The sequence below is a fragment of the Canis lupus genome, chromosome 8, assembly GCF_048164855.1.
Source record: "Canis lupus baileyi chromosome 8, mCanLup2.hap1, whole genome shotgun sequence".
NCBI classification, from domain to species: Eukaryota; Metazoa; Chordata; class Mammalia; order Carnivora; family Canidae; genus Canis; species Canis lupus.
The window spans coordinates 77,427,289-77,445,766 of record NC_132845.1 but is presented as its reverse complement, the minus strand read 5'-3'; the positions used below and the strand labels follow the sequence as shown (position 1 = coordinate 77,445,766).

Below are 18,478 nucleotides of genomic sequence, written 5' to 3'. Positions count from 1 at the left end.
CGGGTCCTGTTGTCAAGGTTTGCTCTCACGAGGTCCCAGCTGACTGAGGGGGAGGGGGGGACAGGCATGTAGAAGATCCCTCATCCATCCTGGTCTTTCTATAGAGAGAGGCCTACTCACCTGGAAACTTTCTCCCATGTCTTCTTCAGGCAGTGAATTGAGGCACTCTGAAGAGCAGAGAGGATGGCATGCAGTGAAGAATATTTCTACAAGATTTTACAGGCTGGGAGAGGGAGGAGAATGAGCTGTCAGGTGGGTAGCAGGACCTTCAGTCTCCCTCAGTTTAAATCTCCCCTCCTGGATGAAGTCCAGGGACCTGCAGAAGGGCACATGTAAGAGCCAAAAAGTAACACTTCTGGGGAGAGGGAGAATTTTACCTCACTCCAAGGAAGGAGCCAGGTAGGAACTGAGCATCTCAACATTGGGCCATGCAAGTGAAGGTCAGCATGTCTCTGGAAGGAAGAACCTAGGGACTGTAGAGTTGTAAAGCAACTCAGTTAGGCCTCCTATAGCATACCTTGGCCACTTTATCCAGTGATCCACCACTGTCTGTACAGCCTGTCCTGGGCTGTGATGCTTGGGTTGCCACGGTACATGGTGATGACACATTTGGCCACACCACTGAACTGGATGATGGTGGCATGGACTGTTGGTGCCAGGTGCTCATTGCCAGGCTTATTCCACTTGGACTAGATGGAGTCCAGGCAGCACCTCTTGAAAAGCTCCTAGTGAACAGGCAGTGTTTTGTTCACCCAGACACTTCACATGCAAAACTAATGTCCTAGGGAGGGGTCACAGGTTAGAGCTGGAGTTCAGGAAGCCAAGAATGTGGCCTGAGCCTGATTAGACTCTCTGGATTTCATTCCATTCTTTTTATTTATTTTTTTATTTTATTTACTTATTTTTATTTATTTATGATAGTCACAGAGAGAGATAGAGAGGCAGAGACACAGGCAGAGGGAGAAGCAGGCTCCATGCACCGGGAGCCCGACATGGGATTCGATCCCGGGTCTCCAGGATCGCGCCCTGAGCCAAAGGCAGGCGCCAAACCGCTGCGCCACCCAGGGATCCCATTCCATTCTTTTTTACTGTGAGAACTCAGTACAGGATGACCCAGGAGGGAATACTGGCAGGGAGGGAATGGAGGGCATTTGCACCCTGATCATCTTCATGAACTTCAAGCTCCAGGTGACAGTTCAAGGCAACTCCTCACAAGGGGACATCTTCACCTCCAACTGTTCATCCCTCTGGTCCTACTCCCCTTTCAGCTGGGCCATGCATTTTTACATGGTAGCTATAACCAGTTTTGTTTGCCCCCATGCTTAAGGATACATCAGTTCCCTAATAAGTGTGGAGGGTGCTTAGCCTCCAAGGCAGATGAGGGGGGGGGTGACCCATGCATTTGGCTGCACACAGTGAGCTGCCCCCCCTCCCCCAAGGACCAGGGCCTTCCAACTTCTGCTCTGGCTCATTTAATCTACACAATTTGCATCAGTTCTTATCAGTGTCTATCTCTAGAGACCACAGCTGGACAGTGAAGGCTTGAGCTTAAGGATCTTGATGGGTTGACATGGTTGGTAAATGGTGGAGCTGAGATTTGGACCCAGACCATAGGAGTATGCATCAGGGAAAGCCAGGTTTGGGGCAGCTGCTGGCAGAGGTAACGTGTGCCCCTGATCCACCCTGACAGCCGAGCTGCTCACCACATCTGTGTACATCAGTTGCTCTGCCACTGACTTGGGAGGAAAGTCCATTCTCCTCATTCAGCTGGTTCTTTAGGGCAGAAAGCATATGGGGCTGGAGTTGGCTCTGTCTCTATTTTTAGAACTGGGGTTTAAATTCCATGTAATGATGATGGTTGAGCTGACTGCAACTCAGGATATGGCATGCATGCAGAAAATGTGAGCCCTGTTCCAGTTCTGGAATGGCTGATGGAGGTGATGCTGGCTCTGATGCTTGAGGTGATGGCTGAAGCAGAGGTGGGTTTGTCTCTAGCTTCATAGTAGGCCCTTTTTCTGGATCAGCAGCTGGAAGGAGCCCTGGAGCTGACACTAGAGCAGGATAAATAGCAAGGTTCATCCACATAACTGACTTTCCATGTGCCTTTCCAAAAACAAGACAGAACCCATGGCCTTCAAAGGAATACCCAGCCCATGACCCCAACCCGATATTGTTGCCAGCTTGCAATCCCACTCACCCTCTGCCTCTGCCTCGGTGGGCTCCAAAAGTTCCCACTGCAGCAGGATAAGTGTGCCATGGTTCTTCAGATCCCAGTCATTCCCTTCACATGCACATAGGCCACCTTCACCTCAAAATGGGCACAGTGCAGGGACTGCCAGGTAGCCTGCAATTACTGGTCAGGCCAAGATGGGAGAGAAGATGCTGAGGAGAGTCATATGAGAAGTAGAGGCAGAGGCCTGGCCTTTCATTCCACATGGTATTCGCACAGCATCATTCTTTCTATGTGGGTCCCAGAGGATGACCTAGGCTACTTCCAACCCCGCTGTAGCTGCCCTTGAAGCGGAAGGTCTGGTCATCCAGAAAACCTGTATGATTCTGGTTTTTCTACTTTACCTCTTCTCTCCATGGTCATGGGCCTAGTGTACTCATTACTCCATGCAGACCAGTATCAGGGCTTAGGTTTGAGGCAGATTTGTGAGCACTCTGCTTACCACAGCTTCTGTTCTTGGCCCCAGTTGTGGTGGTCAGCAGAGGTGGTATGGAGAGGGGCAGGCATACCAAGATGGGACAGTGGAAAGGATGGGTCTTTGAGGCACTAACTCAGCCCAGACTGTGCTCTGCTCCCAGATGGCTTGGGACCCCATCCATAGCTCTCTTTGACTCATTTTCTTCTTCCCAGAAACCTCCCAAACTTAAGCCCTCCCATGGAAATCAAGAGATCGTGAGATCCATGGTTCTGAAAGTCCCTCCCCAGCCACAACCCTTGTAGTATCCCACCCTGCTTTGTGGAGGCAGGAGGCCCTCTTTCTGGGCCCAAAAGTAAAATCGTGTTTTTACTTGGTCTTATAGTCCATCACAAAGGTCCAAATATGGGTGGATCCATTCATACCTAGAGGAGGCTATGAAGATGTCACATCTAATGATAATGGACATGAGTGCTGTCTGACACTCTGACTAGAATTGAGATCCAGGCATTATGTCTTATTTATTCACTGAATTATCATAGTGACTAGAAAAGTGCCCACATTCAAAAGACATGAACAGAAATCTCACAGAGGAAGACATAGACATGGCCAACATGCATATGAGAAAATGCTCTGCATCACTTGCCATCAGGGAAATACAAATCAAAACCACAATGAGATACCACCTCACACCAGTGAGAATGGGGAAAATTAACAAGGCAGGAAACAACAAATGTTGGAGAGGATGCGGAGAAAAGGGAACCCTCTTCCACTGTTGGTGGGAATGTGAACTGGTGCAGCCACTCTGGAAAACTGTGTGGAGGTTCCTCAAACAGTTAAAAATAGACCTGCCCTACGACCCAGCAATTGCACTGTTGGGGATTTAGCCCAAAGATACAAATGCAATGAAACGCCGGGACACCTGCACCCCGATGTCTATAGCAGCAATGGCCACGATAGCCAAACTGTGGAAGGAGCCTCGGTGTCCAACGAAAGATGAATGGATAAAGAAGATGTGGTTTATGTATACAATGGAATATTACTCAGCTATTAGAAATGACAAATACCCACCATTTGCTTCAACGTGGATGGAACTGGAGGGTATTATGCTGAGTGAAGTAAGTCAGTCGGAGAAGGACAAACATTATATGTTCTCATTCATTTGGGGAATATAAATAATAGTGAAAGGGAATATAAGGGAAGGGAGAAGAAATGTGTGGGAAATATCAGAAAGGGAGACAGAACATAAAGACTCCTAACTCTGGGAAACGAACTAGGGGTGGTAGAAGGGGAGGAGGGTGGGGGGTGGGAGTGAATGGGTGACGGGCACTGGGGGTTATTCTGTATGTTAGTAAATTGAACACCAATAAAAAATAAATTAAAAAAAAAAAAGAAAAGTGCCCACATTATCAAGTGCTTAATATATATTGTTGAATGAAGGAATCCAACCAGTACTTTCCAGATACTGTGTGGAACTTGGGCTTCTCTGCCTGCCCCCAGTGACCCCTAATCTGGCCATGTAAATGACAAGTACCAGGAAAAGCTAGATGGAATCTTAGAAGTCCTTTGCAAACAGGAAAACTGCCTGATTTCCATTCACTTTTATAAATCCTTCAGGGCCAAAGTCCACAAGGGTTGAGTTTGAGAGCTTCTTCACTGGAGAGCGAGAACTATTAAACATGAAAGTGCTCGACATGTCCAGGAGCCCTTTCTACAGAGCCAGGCACCAGCTAAGCCTATGCCACATTTTCTCCTATGATTTCCCACAGTAGCCCTATGAAGTTCATCCTCTTACCACACCACTTTTCAGAAGAGGAAAGTGGGGCTCAGAGAGGTGCAGTGATATTCCCAAGACATACAACTAGTAGATGGGAGGATCACCCCTGTGCTATGGTGTGAGCATTCACCTATTGAACTGCTGGACTAGGGCCTGCTGGGCTGAAGTGAAAACCTGGTATATGCAGAAAATGGTTGTGATGTTTGAGGTATTTCTATCTTAGAAGGATGGTGCTAGGGACTGTATGAGATTCTGTATTCCTTCCTTGAAATCAGCGTCATGCAGGCCTCACCCATGGACAGAGTTGATTCCTTTTCACACCAAGTAGACAAGAGGGGGGCAATGTAGTCAGCTTCAACACCATGAATCACTAGGAAGATCAGGATCAGGCACTCTGACCAGAGACTCCCATCCTTTTGGGACCTTGTACAAGAGAAGGGACTTGAGTGCCCACACAGAAAGAGGTTCTAGGCTTAAAAGTATAGTTGGCTTTAGGGGTAAAAAATAAAAAAAAATTTGGTAACTTCAAGGCATTCTGTTAACTGAGCAACAGTAGCACTTCTATTAATAGCCTCTATTAAGGGCAGTATGCCAGTAAGTCATCATCAGTAAAAATCTCCACTGTAGTTGGGACAAATAGAGGGTTAGAATCTCAAATGCTGCTTAAGATTATCTATGTTGGGCCTGAGAATAGTCTAAAGAAGAGCTGCATGGCATTTCCTCTAAGCTTATGAGGGTTGGTGTGTTCCTGACATGGGGAGAAAGGTTCTGGGGGGAACCACCTTCTTCAGCAGGCCCTAAGAGAGCCAGTTGTTTCTAGTCTGGGTTCTGGGCTTGCCCTAATTCTCTCTGGGTCCTGAGATTGCAAATGAATCTGAACCTGTTCTCACTCCAGACCAGCACTTGTTGTTGGTGGCCTGATGCACCTGCTACTTGTCAAGGGAGACTGAGTTGCTGAAGCTTTGGAGCAGCTCATCATGGATTTCCTGGGTGGAACTCTGAAAAAACAGAACCAGTGGCCTGGGCCAGGAGGCATCAGTGGCCTTCCACCCAATCTGTGGTTCTATGTTTGTTAGATCTTGAATTAAAACAGTTAGGACACTTAAGATGTTCCTTGAAGCACTGCTGAAATGGTAACAGAATTGAATCATGTTAAGTTCCAACTGCCTTGAAATGCTAAATTACAGTAGGCAGATGACCTCCTTTCTGGAATATTATGAAGACATATAGGGACAGAGATTGTGACTTGTTGGTCCTACAATGATTTGATGTATTCTGAGAGATGACATGTTGCAGAGAAAAATATAGAATGGCTTCGTCCCACACTTTCTCTTGTGTTAAATCACTCTTTTTAGTGTGATGGTTTGTAAGGGCTTGGAGAAGTTCTGCAAGGACAATGGAGCTGAGTTCTACACAGGTATCTGGGGCGAGTAGGTGAAATAAAACAGTAGTAAAGTGCAAAGATACACTTGGCCTTGTGAAAAGTAAAAAGTAAAACAGACCAAAAAATCTCCCCAAAACATTAAATATGTTCTTTACCATTCCAACATAATGTGAAAGGTATCTTCACATAGCTGGTGGCAGAGATGTGGAGATTCAGATTACTTTGGGCCTGTGGAGCACTCTTGTAAAAATACTATGGGGGGGACCCAGCTTTGTCCCCATATTTGCATGGGAGCCCTAGGTGTGGAGAACCCTCTTCCCTTCTCACCTCAGAGCAGCAGGGACCTGGTGCACCTGACACTTGTCTAGGGATCCAGAGTAGTTGAAGCTGCAGACTAGCTCCTCAAAGATCTCCTGGGTGCAGCTCTGCAAATACAGGCCAAGAGACATTAAGGCCTTCCCTGGACATCACCACAAGGGGACACCCCCATTAGAAATTGTGTTCTCCAGTTCAGGCCAAGGGGGCAGCTGAAAAGACATTCAGCAAGGAGGAAGCCAGATGAAACTCAAGCGCTCATGAATACCATATAGGTAGCTGAACTTCATCCCTAGCACTCGTCTTATCCTGCTACGACCTGGGGTATGAGCATGAAAGATGTACCAGGCTTTCAACACATGGCACCTTGCTTCTGCCCAGGAAGGGCATGTCCCTCATTTTCTGTCCCCTCTTCCCTTTTTTTAAAGATTTTATTTTTTCATAAGAGACACAGAGAGAGAGACAGAGACACAAGCAGAGGGAGAAGCAGGCTGCATGCAAGGAGCCCGATGTAGGACTCGATCCTAGACGCCAGGATCATGCCCTGGGCTGAAGGCAGGAGCTAAACCGCTGAGACACTCGGGTTCCTCTCTGTCCCCTTTTCTGATACATACACACATACACACACACACACACACACACACACACACACACACACAAATGAGGGGGAAAAGGTGTTGGCCTCTCCGCATCACTTGCCATCAGGGAAATATAAATCAAAACCACAATGAGATATCACCTCACACCAGTGAAAATGGTGAAAAATAACAAGACAGGAAACAAATGCTGGAGAGGATGTGGAGAAAGGGGAACCCTTTTGCATGGTTTATGGGAATGTGAACTGGTACAGCCACTCTGGAAAACTGTGTGGAGGTTCCTCAAAGAGTTAAAAATAGATCTGCCCTACGACCCAGCAATTGCACTGCTGGGGATTTACCCCAAAGATACAGATGCAGTGAAATGCCAGAACACCTGCACCCCAATGTTTATAGCAGCAATGTCCACAATAGCCAAACTGTGGAAGGAGCCTCGGTGTCCATCGAAAGATGAATGGATGAAGAAGATGTGGTCTGTGTATACAATGGAATATTACTCAGCCATCAGAAAGGATGAATACCCACCATTTGCTTCAATGTGGATGGAACTGGAGGGTATTATGCTGAGTGAAGTAAGTCGATTGGAGGACAAACATTGTATGGTTTCATTCATTCAGGGAATATAAAAATAGTGAAAGGGATTAAAGGGGAAAGGAGAGAAAATGAGTGGGAAAAATTAAAGACGGAGACAAACCATGAGGGATTCCTTTTTTTAAAGATTTTATTTATTCATGAGAGACAGAGAGAGAGAGAGAGAGAGAGAGAGAGACAGAAACAGAGACATAGGCAGAGGGAGAAGCAGGCTCCATGCAGGGAGCAAGAGACTCCTAACTCTGGGAAACAAACAAGCAGTAGTGGAGGTGGAGGTGGGCAGGGGGATGGGTGACTGGGTGACAGGCACTGAGGGGGGCACTTGGCGGGATGAGCACTGGGTGTTATGCTATATGTTGGTAAATAAAACTCCAATTAAAAAAAATATACAAAAAAAAAAAAAAGAGGTGTTGGCCTGTTCAGGTGGGATCACAGTTGTGGCTTGCTCTCCGGTGTACTGCTCTGAGCTGTTGGTGTCTCCTACCACATGACCAGAAGCTCTGGAGAAGAGGGCTGAGCCAACATCTACAATGATATAAAAGTCTCTGTCTGGACTTTCTTGAGCCCAGAGCCCCTGAAAGTAGGAATACAGCAACAGAACCTCTTGTACTCTTGAATGTCTCCAGTCAAGTGAGCTGGAAAGCAGGCTGTCTCTAGACTCTAGGTGCCTAGTCACCAGAGTTCTAAGTTCATTTGGGGGCCTATCACCAAGGAGGTGAGGTCACTTTTTCAAGATTCCAGTACCTGGTCCCCTTTGTTCAGTCATACCTATCCAAAGTCCCTTCTTGGTAGTTGACTAGCTTACCTTTCTCACCCATGTCACCTCTTTAACAACTGTACACAATGAGTTAAACATGCCCTAGCCACAACTCTCTGGAAATGTAATTAGAGTCCTAATTTTCAGGAGACAGAATTGAATTCAGACCTTTTCTTGTCTGTTTGTATTCCCAATTGTGTTCTTATTCATTGTGTCTTTCATGTATTCCCCAGTGTCCCAACCTGCATAGTGGGATCAGGCTGGAATCTACTTCCTAGGGACATCATCAAGTGTATGTGGATACTATTTATAACGTGTGGGCTGGTATCTTGTGTATCTGTGGCACAAATTTAAGGATGGAAGAGGGATCCCTGGGTGGCTCAGCAGTTTAGCACCTACTTTCAGCCCAGGCCAGGGCATGATCCTGGCATCCCAGGATCCAGTCCCACATCGGGCTCCCTGCATGGGAGCTTCTGTCTCTGCCTGTGTCTCTGCCTCTCTCTCTGTCTCTCATGAATAAATAAATAAAATCTTTTAAAAATAAGGATGGAAGAATTTCAAGAAGGGGTGCAAGCTGGCATGAAGTATCATTCAAAAGAGGCCTGGGTTCCAGCAATTTTATTTTGGAAAAGTCATTTTCCCTCTTGGCCTCATTTTAATGTAGGCTGGAAATGCACAAAGATGCAGACATTGTCATCTTCTGTAGTAAAGCTGTTAAGTTGTTTCCTGTTATATTTAGAATGAGACCCAGTTGCCTCATTTTGGTCTCTGAGGGGAGCAGTCTTTACAATGGCTCCCAGCGATCCTGACCTGTGGTATAGGCATCACTCTGTAACCACTAGTGGTTGGGTACTGGCTTCTGATGAATAAGATACAGCCAATGTGATGGAATGTCATGTCTTAGTTTCAGTTGCAAAGAGTTTCTGACTTCCTAGTTACTTCCTCTCATGTTTCCCTTCTCTTTTCCTCCCTTTCCCTTTTACTTTCTCTATCCCTGAACCTAAATTCAAGTACAGATGTTTTCAGCTGCCATATAGAGCTCACATGGCAGAGAACCAAGGCAGTGCCAAGGCCAAAAGACACACAGAAACTCAGGCTCTGAGTCCAAATGGCATCTGGAATCATGTGAGCAAACTTGGGAGAAAATCCTCTGCTAGTCTGGCCTCAGTCACAGCCACAGCCTCTGACATACCTTGAGGCTGAGGAACCAAGCTAATTACCTGGATCCTTCATCCAAAAAACCTGTGAGAAATTAAATATATGCATTTTAAGATGAAGGTATTGGGGCAATGTAATAACAGAGGAACAACAGATAACTAACAGTCTACCAGGTCTCAGCATCTCTTCCTGCCCTCTTCCTTCCTCACTGCTCTCCTAGTTTCCCTGCAGCCACACTGGCCGTCTCTTTCACCTCATCTGCCAAATTGGCTTCTGTAGTGAGTGTCTGCAGCAGTGATCCCTTCTTTCTGACACTCTGCACCCAGACTCATGAACGTCTAGCTCCCTTTTGTCATTCTGTTCCCAGCAACATCATCCTCAGTAAGGCCTTTCATACCTTCCTATCCAATGGCTCCCAGCCTTCATAGCACACTTCATTTGTAGTACATATTACTTGCTGTCTTCTATCACGTGCCTTTGCTTTTGTGCTTTTATCCATCTCCAGACTGTGAGTTCCTAACGGCAGGGAGACCTTAGTATTTTCAGCTCCACACATGGGCCCACCAAGGTACCTGGCAGAGGGTGCTTAGGACATAGTTACTGAATGAATACATGAGAAGGTCTTAGAGCCCACCTCTCCTTCTAACCACCTAGACTGCAGGGAAAAATGCTACTAACAGTTTCAAGCTGTTTCTGGGCAAGGGAGACAACCAACCAAAATGGCCTCTGCATGACTGTTCCTGCTCCAGTTCCTCCACCAGAACTCTCTAGGTGCCATGGACAAGGAGGCTTCCTGCATCGTGTTGTCCAGTCTCACACAGGCACACTACCAAAGAAAGGGATGCCTTTATTTGGGTGTCCTCAAAGCAGTGGCTTTCCAGAATCACAGGGGCAAAAGAGCAGGATCTTCCTCTAGAGGCAGATTAAAAGTCCTCAAAAGCTTCCTTTTACTCCCTTTTCTGTTCACTCCCATGGTGTCCTCTTTACTAACACAGCACTCTCAAGCAGCCAGAAGAGTGATTCTGCACCCACTCCTGTACATCCAAATGAGGACCTTGAAAGTCTAATGGAGAGTGGACTTGTCCCTCAATCCCAGACACAGTGTACAGTGCTCTGGGATTTTCCCAGAGAACATAAACAAATGACAAACAGATAAATAAAAAGGTGCTCAACATGACTAACCATTAGAAAAATGCAAACCAAGATCACAATGAAATATCACATCACATCATTTGGAAGAGCTATCATAAAAAATAGATAAGAAATGATAGTGAGGATGTAGAGAAATGGGAATCTTTGTCCACTGTTGGTGAGATTGCAAATTGTAACAGTAATTATGCAAAAACACTTAGAGGTTCCTCAAAATATTAAAAATAGAACTATCTTATGATCCAGCAGTTCAACTTCTGGGAACATATTCATAGAAAGTAAAACAAGGGCCTCTGGGTGGCTCAGTGGCTCAGGGCATGATCCCGGGGTCCTGAGACCAAGTCCCACATCAGGCTCCCCACAGAGAGCCTACTTCTCCTTCTGCCCATGTCTCTGCCTCTCTCTCTGTGTCTCTCATAAATAAATAAATGAAATCTTTATCCTAGAGGAGAACACAGGCAACACCCTTTTTGAACTCAGCCACAGTAACTTCTTGCAAGATACATCCATGAAGGCAAAAGAAACAAAAGCAAAAATGAACTATTGGGACTTCATCCAGATAAGAAGCTTTTGCACAGCAAAGGATACAGTCAACAAAACTAAAAGACAACCTACAGAATGGGAGAAGATATTTGCAAATGACCTATCAGATAAAGGGCTAGTTTCCAAGATCTATAAAGAACTTCTTAAACTCAACACCAAAGAAACAAACAATCCAATCATGAAATGGGCAAAAGACATGAAGAGAAATCTCACAGAGGAATACATAGACATGGCCAACATGCACATGAGAAAATGCTCCGCATCACTTGCCATCAGGGAAATACAAATCCAAACCACAATGAGATACCACCTCACACCAGTGAGAATGGGGAAAATTAACAAGGCAACAAGCCACAAATGTTGGAGAGGATGCGGAGAAAAGGGAACCCTCTTACACTGTTGGTGGGAATGTGAACTGGTGCAGCCACTCTGGAAAACTGTGTGGAGGTTCCTCAAAGAGTTAAAAATAGACCTGCCCTACGACCCAGCAATTGCACTGTTGGGGATTTACCCCAAAGATACATATGCAATGAAACGCCGGGACACATGCACCCCGATGTTTCTACCAGCAATGTTCACAATAGCCAAACTGTGGCAGGAACCTCAGTGTCCACCGAAAGATGAATGGATAAAGAAGATGTGGTTCATGTATACAATGGAATATTACTCAGCCATTAGAAACGACAAATACCCACCATTTGCTTAAATGTGGATGGAACTGGAGGGTATTATGCTGAGTGAAGTAAGTCAATTGGAGAAGGACAAACAGTGTATGTTCTCATTCATTTGGGGAATATAAATAATAGTGAAAGGGAATATAAGGGAAGGGAGAAGAAATGTGTGGGAAATATCAGAAAGGGAGACAGAACATAAAGACTGCTAACTCTGGGAAACGAACTAGGGGTGGTGGAAGGGGAGGAGGGCGGGGGTGGGGGTGAATGGGTGACGGGCACTGAGGGGGGCACTTGACGGGATGAGCACTGGGTGTTATTCTGTATGTTGGTAAATTGAACACCAATAAAAAATAAATTTTTTTAAAAAAATAATAAAAAACCTAAAAAATAAATAAATAAATAAATAAAAATAATAAAAAAATAAAAAATAAAAACAATTATCAATAAAAATATTCAATCCTTTAAAAAAAGAAATCTTTAAAAAATGAACAATTCTTAATTGTGTGTACATATACAACATCTGTTACTCTCTGGACAGATACTAGGGATTGCTTTTATGGTTTAGCTATTATGTACAATGATGCTAATGAAAATATGTGTTCAGATATGGCTTCAAGACGGTGTTGTCAATTAATTCCCCAGAAGCAGAAATTACCAGAACACAGTAATTTTAATTTTTTTAAAGAACTTCCATACTGACTTCACAGCAACTAAAACCGTTATGCATTACTACCACACACAGTGAAAAAAAAGTTTCCAAATTCTCCATATCTTTGCAAACAATTGTTCTTATCTTTTCTTCTGTTTTTTTAGTCATCTTAATGAATCTAAGATGTTATTTCATTCTTTTGTAATTTTCATTTCCTAATGATTAGTGATGTTATCATTTACAATTTCTTTTCATGAGGATAGGTCTATTCAGTTTTTGCACGTTCACATATCCCATTTGGTTTGTTTTTTGTTGTTGAGTTTATGTGTTTTTTATATATTCTTAATATTAAGCCCCTGTCAGATACATGGTTTGCAAATATAGTCTCCCATCTCATGGATTTTTTTTACTTTGTTGAAAATGTCTTTTAAGTCACAAAGATATTAAGTATTCCTAATGTCCAGTGTGTGGATTTATTTTTCTCTTATATCCTGTGCTTTGCATGTTATATCCAATTAAATCATTGCCCAATCCTATTTTGTGAAGCTAATGAAGATGATTACCATTGACCTCCAACTTCATAGGTGAAAAAGGTTTATTGGTGGAGCAAGACAACAACATGAACTGAAGGAACAGAGGCATGATGATGGTATCATGACGACATATTATGGCATGATGACAGGAATATGTGTGGTGGCCAGCATGAGATGTGCACTGGAAACAATACCTTGTCCAATTTTGTTCACTGTCTCTGAGGATGATGGGAGGAGTGGGACATATGAATGGATGTGTCCTGAAGCTAGCCTTTCTTCTAAGTTAGCTTTTTATCTCACTCTGATCCATTGATGTTTGAAGAGTTTTGTAATCAGATGAGAGACCAAGTCTTACATGCTATAGGGTGATGAATAATATGGTATGGGTAACACCTGTCTCCAAGGAACTTCCAATCCCTCTCATCTTGGTGAGCCATTTTCTGGAATCAATTGCAAGAAGTTTAGAATGACTAAAGGACACTGGACTAAAAAACCAAAGAGAGAACAGTAGGTTACTCACATGCTGAGCTGAACTCAGGTAAGACCTCTGTATATTTGCTGTCTGTCTGCAGTTCATGGTCACTAAGTTCTGCATGTTCCTACATGGGAGACAGGAGATGGACATGTTTGAAGGTGAGCTGGAGTGCTATATCACCTCCATGAATAACATGGAGACTCTGACCCAGTCACCCTGCAAGTGAAAAAGTAGTCAATGGCACTAAAGATAAAAACATCACTCCACACAAGGCAAAAAATTTTTAAAAAATTTTAAAAACCCCATCACTCCCCAGTATTCATGCCACCTGTGTGGAAAACTTATGAGAGGGTGCACATCAAAGTAACTCTCGTAGCAAGTACTGATGTCACCTACCTGAGATGACTCATCTTGAAGAAAAAAAAATTTGCCCTTCAGTACTCAGAATTGACTAGAAGGGCAAGAGGATTAGAACTAAAAGCATTTTTTAGGGCTAAAATAAAAAAGGGAAAATGCCATGAAAAATGGCTCATCTTGGGGGGGGGAGGTGCAAGATAGCGGAAGAGTAGGTCCCCAAGTCACTTGTCCCCACCAAATTACCTACATAACTTTCAAATCATCCTGAAAACCTATGAATTCGGCCTGAGATTTAAAGAGAACAGCTGGAATGCTACAGTGAGAAGAGTTCGTGCTTCTATCAAGGTTCGAAGACATAAAAAAAAAAAAAAAAAAAAAAAGAAATAAAAAGCATCCAAGGGGGAGGGGCCCTGCGAGGAGCCAGACTAAGGACGCAGGGCGAGTGCCCCCAGGACAGGAAAGCCCCGTCCCAGAGAAGCAGGAGCTTCACCAATCTTCCCTGAAGGAAAGGCGATCACAGTGAGCTCGGGCAGGATCCCAGGAGGGACGGGGATGCCCTCAGGGTTGGGCAGGATCGCACGAGGGGCACTAACAGAGGACCTGCGCCCCGGGGGAGAGTGCGCCACACAACCCGGCCGAGCTCCCTAAAGGGCTGCAGCGCATGCCCGACGGGGCGCCCGGAGCAGCTCAGGCGGCAGCTTGGGCAGTGGCTCCGCACGGAGGGGGCTGCGCAGCCCCGGGAGCGTGATTCCAGCAGCACAGGCCCAGGAGCCCAGGGCGCCAGGGGACACAGCCCAGGATGCGGAGCTCCCCCCAGGACAGGCGGAAGCCAGGAGGGCACAGGACAGCGAGGACACTCCTGCCGCTGGGGAGCCCGAGCTGTGCAGATCAGTGACCCCGCCGCCGGGGCATGCAGGCCCCTGCAGACTGAGAGCTGTGGTAGTTACTGTGGGAGATGACTCCAAGGCTGGAAAGCTGGCCACTACCACTGTTGTTGTTCCTCCTGGGGCCTCACAGGATAAACAACCCCCACTGAATCTCACAGTGGCCTCACAGGATAAACAACTCCCACTGCGGTGAGCACCAGGGAGGGGGCTGAGCAACTCCCCCAAGTGCTAACACCTAAAATCAGCACAGCAGGCCCCTCCCCTAGAAGACCAGCTAGATGGACAAGAGGAAAAGCAAGTTATTGACCAAGCTGCACTGCAAAGTTCCAGGGGAAGTCAAGGGATTTACAGTATATAGAATCAGAGGATACTCCCCCTTGCTTTTTTTGTTGCCTTTCCCCCTCCTTTTTTTTCTCTTCTTTTCTTTTTTTCTTTTCTTTTTCTCTTCTCTCTTTTTCTCCTTTTCCCAATACAATTTGTTTTTGGTCACTCTGCACTGAGCAAAATGACTAGTAGGAAAAACTCACCTCAAAAGAAAGATTCAGACAGTCCTCTCTCACACAGAGTTACAAAATTTGGATTATACTTCAATGTCAGAAAGCCGATTCAGAAGCACAATTATAAAGCTACTGGTGGCTCTAGAAAAAAGCATAAAGGACTAAAGAGACTTCATGACTGCAGAATATAGATCTAATAAGGCAGAAATTAAAAATCAATTAAATGAGATACAATCCAAACTAGAGGTCCTAACGACGAGGGTTAATGAGGTAGAAGAACGAGTGAGTGACATACAAGACAAGTTGATGACAAAAGGGAAAAGGAGAAAAAAGAGAAAAACAATTAAAAGATCATGAGGATAGATTAAGAGAAATAAATGACAGCCTCAGAAAGAAAAATCTACGTTTAATTGGGGTTCCCAAGGGCGCTGAAAGGGACACGGGTCCAGAATATGTATTTGAACAAATCATAGCTGAAAACTTTCCTAATCTGGGAAGAGAAACAGGCATTCAGATCCAGGAGATCAAGAGACGCCCCCTAAAAACAATAAAAACCGTTCAACACCTAGACATTTAATAGTGAAGCCTGCAAATTCCAAAGATAAAGAGAAGATCCTCAAAGCAGCAAGAGACAAGAAATCTCTTTTATGGTGAGAAATATTAGATTAACAGCAGACCTCTCCACAGAGACCTGGCAGGCAAGAAAGGGCTGGCAGGATATATTAAGGGTCCTAAATGAGAAGAACATGCAACCAAGAATACTTTCTCCAGCAAGGCACTCATTCAGAATAGAAGGAGAGATAAAGAGCTTCCAATATAGGCAGAAACTGAAAGAATATGTGACCACGAAGCCAGCTCTGTAAGAAATACTAAGTGGGATTCTGTAATAGAGGATGTCCAAGGGAACAATCCATAAAAACAGGGACTGAATGGGTATCATGATGACACTAAATTCATATCATTCAATAGTAACTATGAACGTGAATGGGTTTAATGACCCCATCAAAAGGCGCAGGGTTTCAGACTGGATAAAAAAGCAAGACCCATCTATTTGCTGTCTACAAGAGACTCATTTTAGACAGAAGGACACCTACAGCCTGAAAATAAAAGGTTGGAGAACCATGTACCATCAAATAGCCCTCAAAAGAAAGCGGGGGTAGCCATCCTTATATCAGGTATACGAAAGTTTATCCTGAAGACTGTAGTGAGAGATGAAGAGCGACACTCTATCATACTTAAAGGATCTATCTAAGAAGAGGACTTAACAGTCATCAATATTTTTGCCCCGAATATGGGAGCTGCCAAATATATCAATCAATTAATAACCAAAGTTAAGACCTACTTCGATAATAATACACATATACTTGGTGACTTGAATGTAGCGCTTTCTAAAATTGACAGGTCTTCTAAGGACAACATCTCCAAAGAAACAAAAGCTTTAAATGATACACTGGACCACATGGATCTCACAGATATCTACAAAACTATACATCCAAATGCAACTGAATACATATTCTTCTCAAGTGCAATGGAACTTTGTCCAGAATAGACCACATACTGGGTCACAGATCAGGTCTTAACCAATACCAAAGGAATGGGATCGTCCCCTGCATATTTTCAGACGATAATGCTTTGAAATTAGAAGTAAATCACAAGAAGAAGTTTGGAAGGATTTCAAACACGTGGAGGTTAAGGACCATCCTTCTAAAAGATGAAAGGGTCAACCAGGAAATTAGAGAAGAATTAAAAAGATACATGGAAACGAATGAGAATGAAGATATAACCATTCAAAATATTGGGATACAGCAAATGCAGTCATAAGAGGGAAATACATCGCAATACAAGCCTCCCTCAAAAAATTGGAAAAAACTCAAATACACAAGCTAACCTTGCACCCAAAGGAGCTGGAGAACAAACAGCAAATAAAACTACACCAAGCAGAAGATAGTTATTAAATATTCGAGCAAAACTCAATGAAACAGAGTCAAGAACTGTAGAACAACAAAAACAGGAGTTGGTTCTTTGGAAGAATTAATAAGATAGATAAACCATTAGTCAGCTTTATTAAAAGGAAAAGAGGAAAGACTGAAATTGATAAAGTAACGAATGAAAGAGGAGAGATCACATTCAATAACAAGGAAATATAAACGATTGTAAAAACGTATTATGAGCAGCTATACGCCAATAAACTAGAGAATCTCGATGAAATGGACGCATTTCTGGAAAACCACAAACTACCAAAACTGGAACAGGAAGAAATAGAAAACCTGAATAGGCCAAAAACCGGAGAGGAAATTGAAGCAGTCATCAGAAACCTCCCTAGACACAAAAGTCCAGGGCCAGATGACTTCCCAGGAGGAATTCTATCAAACGTTTAAAAAAGAATCAATACCTATCCTACTAAACCTGTTTTGAAAGACAGAAAGAGATAGAATACTTCCAAACTTGTTTTATGAGGCCATCATCACCTTAATTCCAAAACCAGTCAAAGACACCACCAAAAAGGAGAAGTATAGACCAATATCCCTGATGAACACAGATGCAAAAATTCTCAACAAGATACTAGCCAATAGGATACAACAGTACTTTAAGAAGATGATTCGCCATGACCAAGAGGGATTTATCCACGGCATGCAAGGTTGGTTCAACACTTCATAAAACAATCAACATAATAGGTCATATCAACAAGAGAAAAAACAAGAACCATATGATCCTCTCAACAGAGGCAGAGAAAGCATTTGACAAAATACAGCATCCATTCCTGATCAAAACTCTTCAGAGTGTAGGGATAGAGGGAACATTCCTCAGCATCTAAAAAGCCATCTACAAAAAGCCCACGGCAAATATCATTTTCAATGGGGAAGCACTGGGAGCCTTCCCACTAATATCACGAACAAAAAAGGGATGTCCACTCTCACTTCTGATATTCAACATAGTACTGGAAGTCCTAGCTCCAGCAATCAGACAACAAAAAGAAATAAAAGACATTCAAATTGGCAGAGGAAGTCAAACTCTCCCTCTTTGCAGATGACATGCTACTGTACGTAGAAAACCCAAAAGACTTCACCCCAAGATTTCTAGAACTCATACAGCAATTCGGCAGTGTGGCAGGATACAATACCAATACCCAGAATTCAGTGGCATTTCTAAACACTAACAATGAGACTGAAGAAAGAGAAATCAATCCCATTTACAAATGCACCCAAAAGCAGAAAATACCTAGGAATAAACCTAACCGAAGAGGTAAAGGATCTATACCCTAAAGAGTACAGAACACTTCTGAAAGAAATTAAGGAAGACACAAAGAGATGGAAAAATATCCCATGCTTATGGATTGGAAGAATTAATATTGCGAAAATGTCTATTCTACCCAGGACAATTTACACATTCAATGCAATCCCTATCAAAATACCATGGACTTTCCACAGAGAGTTTGAACAAGTAATCTTAATATTTCTGTGGAATCAGAAAAGACCCCAAATAGCCAGGGG

The 18,478-nt window shown here is 43.9% G+C and overlaps 1 protein-coding gene across 1 annotated transcript in view; it reads right to left on the bottom strand.

Annotated features, from left to right (window-relative positions):
* Window positions 1-18,478, bottom strand: part of ZNF713 (zinc finger protein 713) — a 90,872-nt gene that overhangs the window by 14,595 nt on the left and 57,799 nt on the right. Inside the window, exon 3 of the mRNA XM_072837666.1 lies at window positions 121-316. The gene's annotated coding sequence lies outside the window, so the exon portion shown is untranslated. The remainder of the gene's footprint in view (window positions 1-120; window positions 317-18,478) is intronic.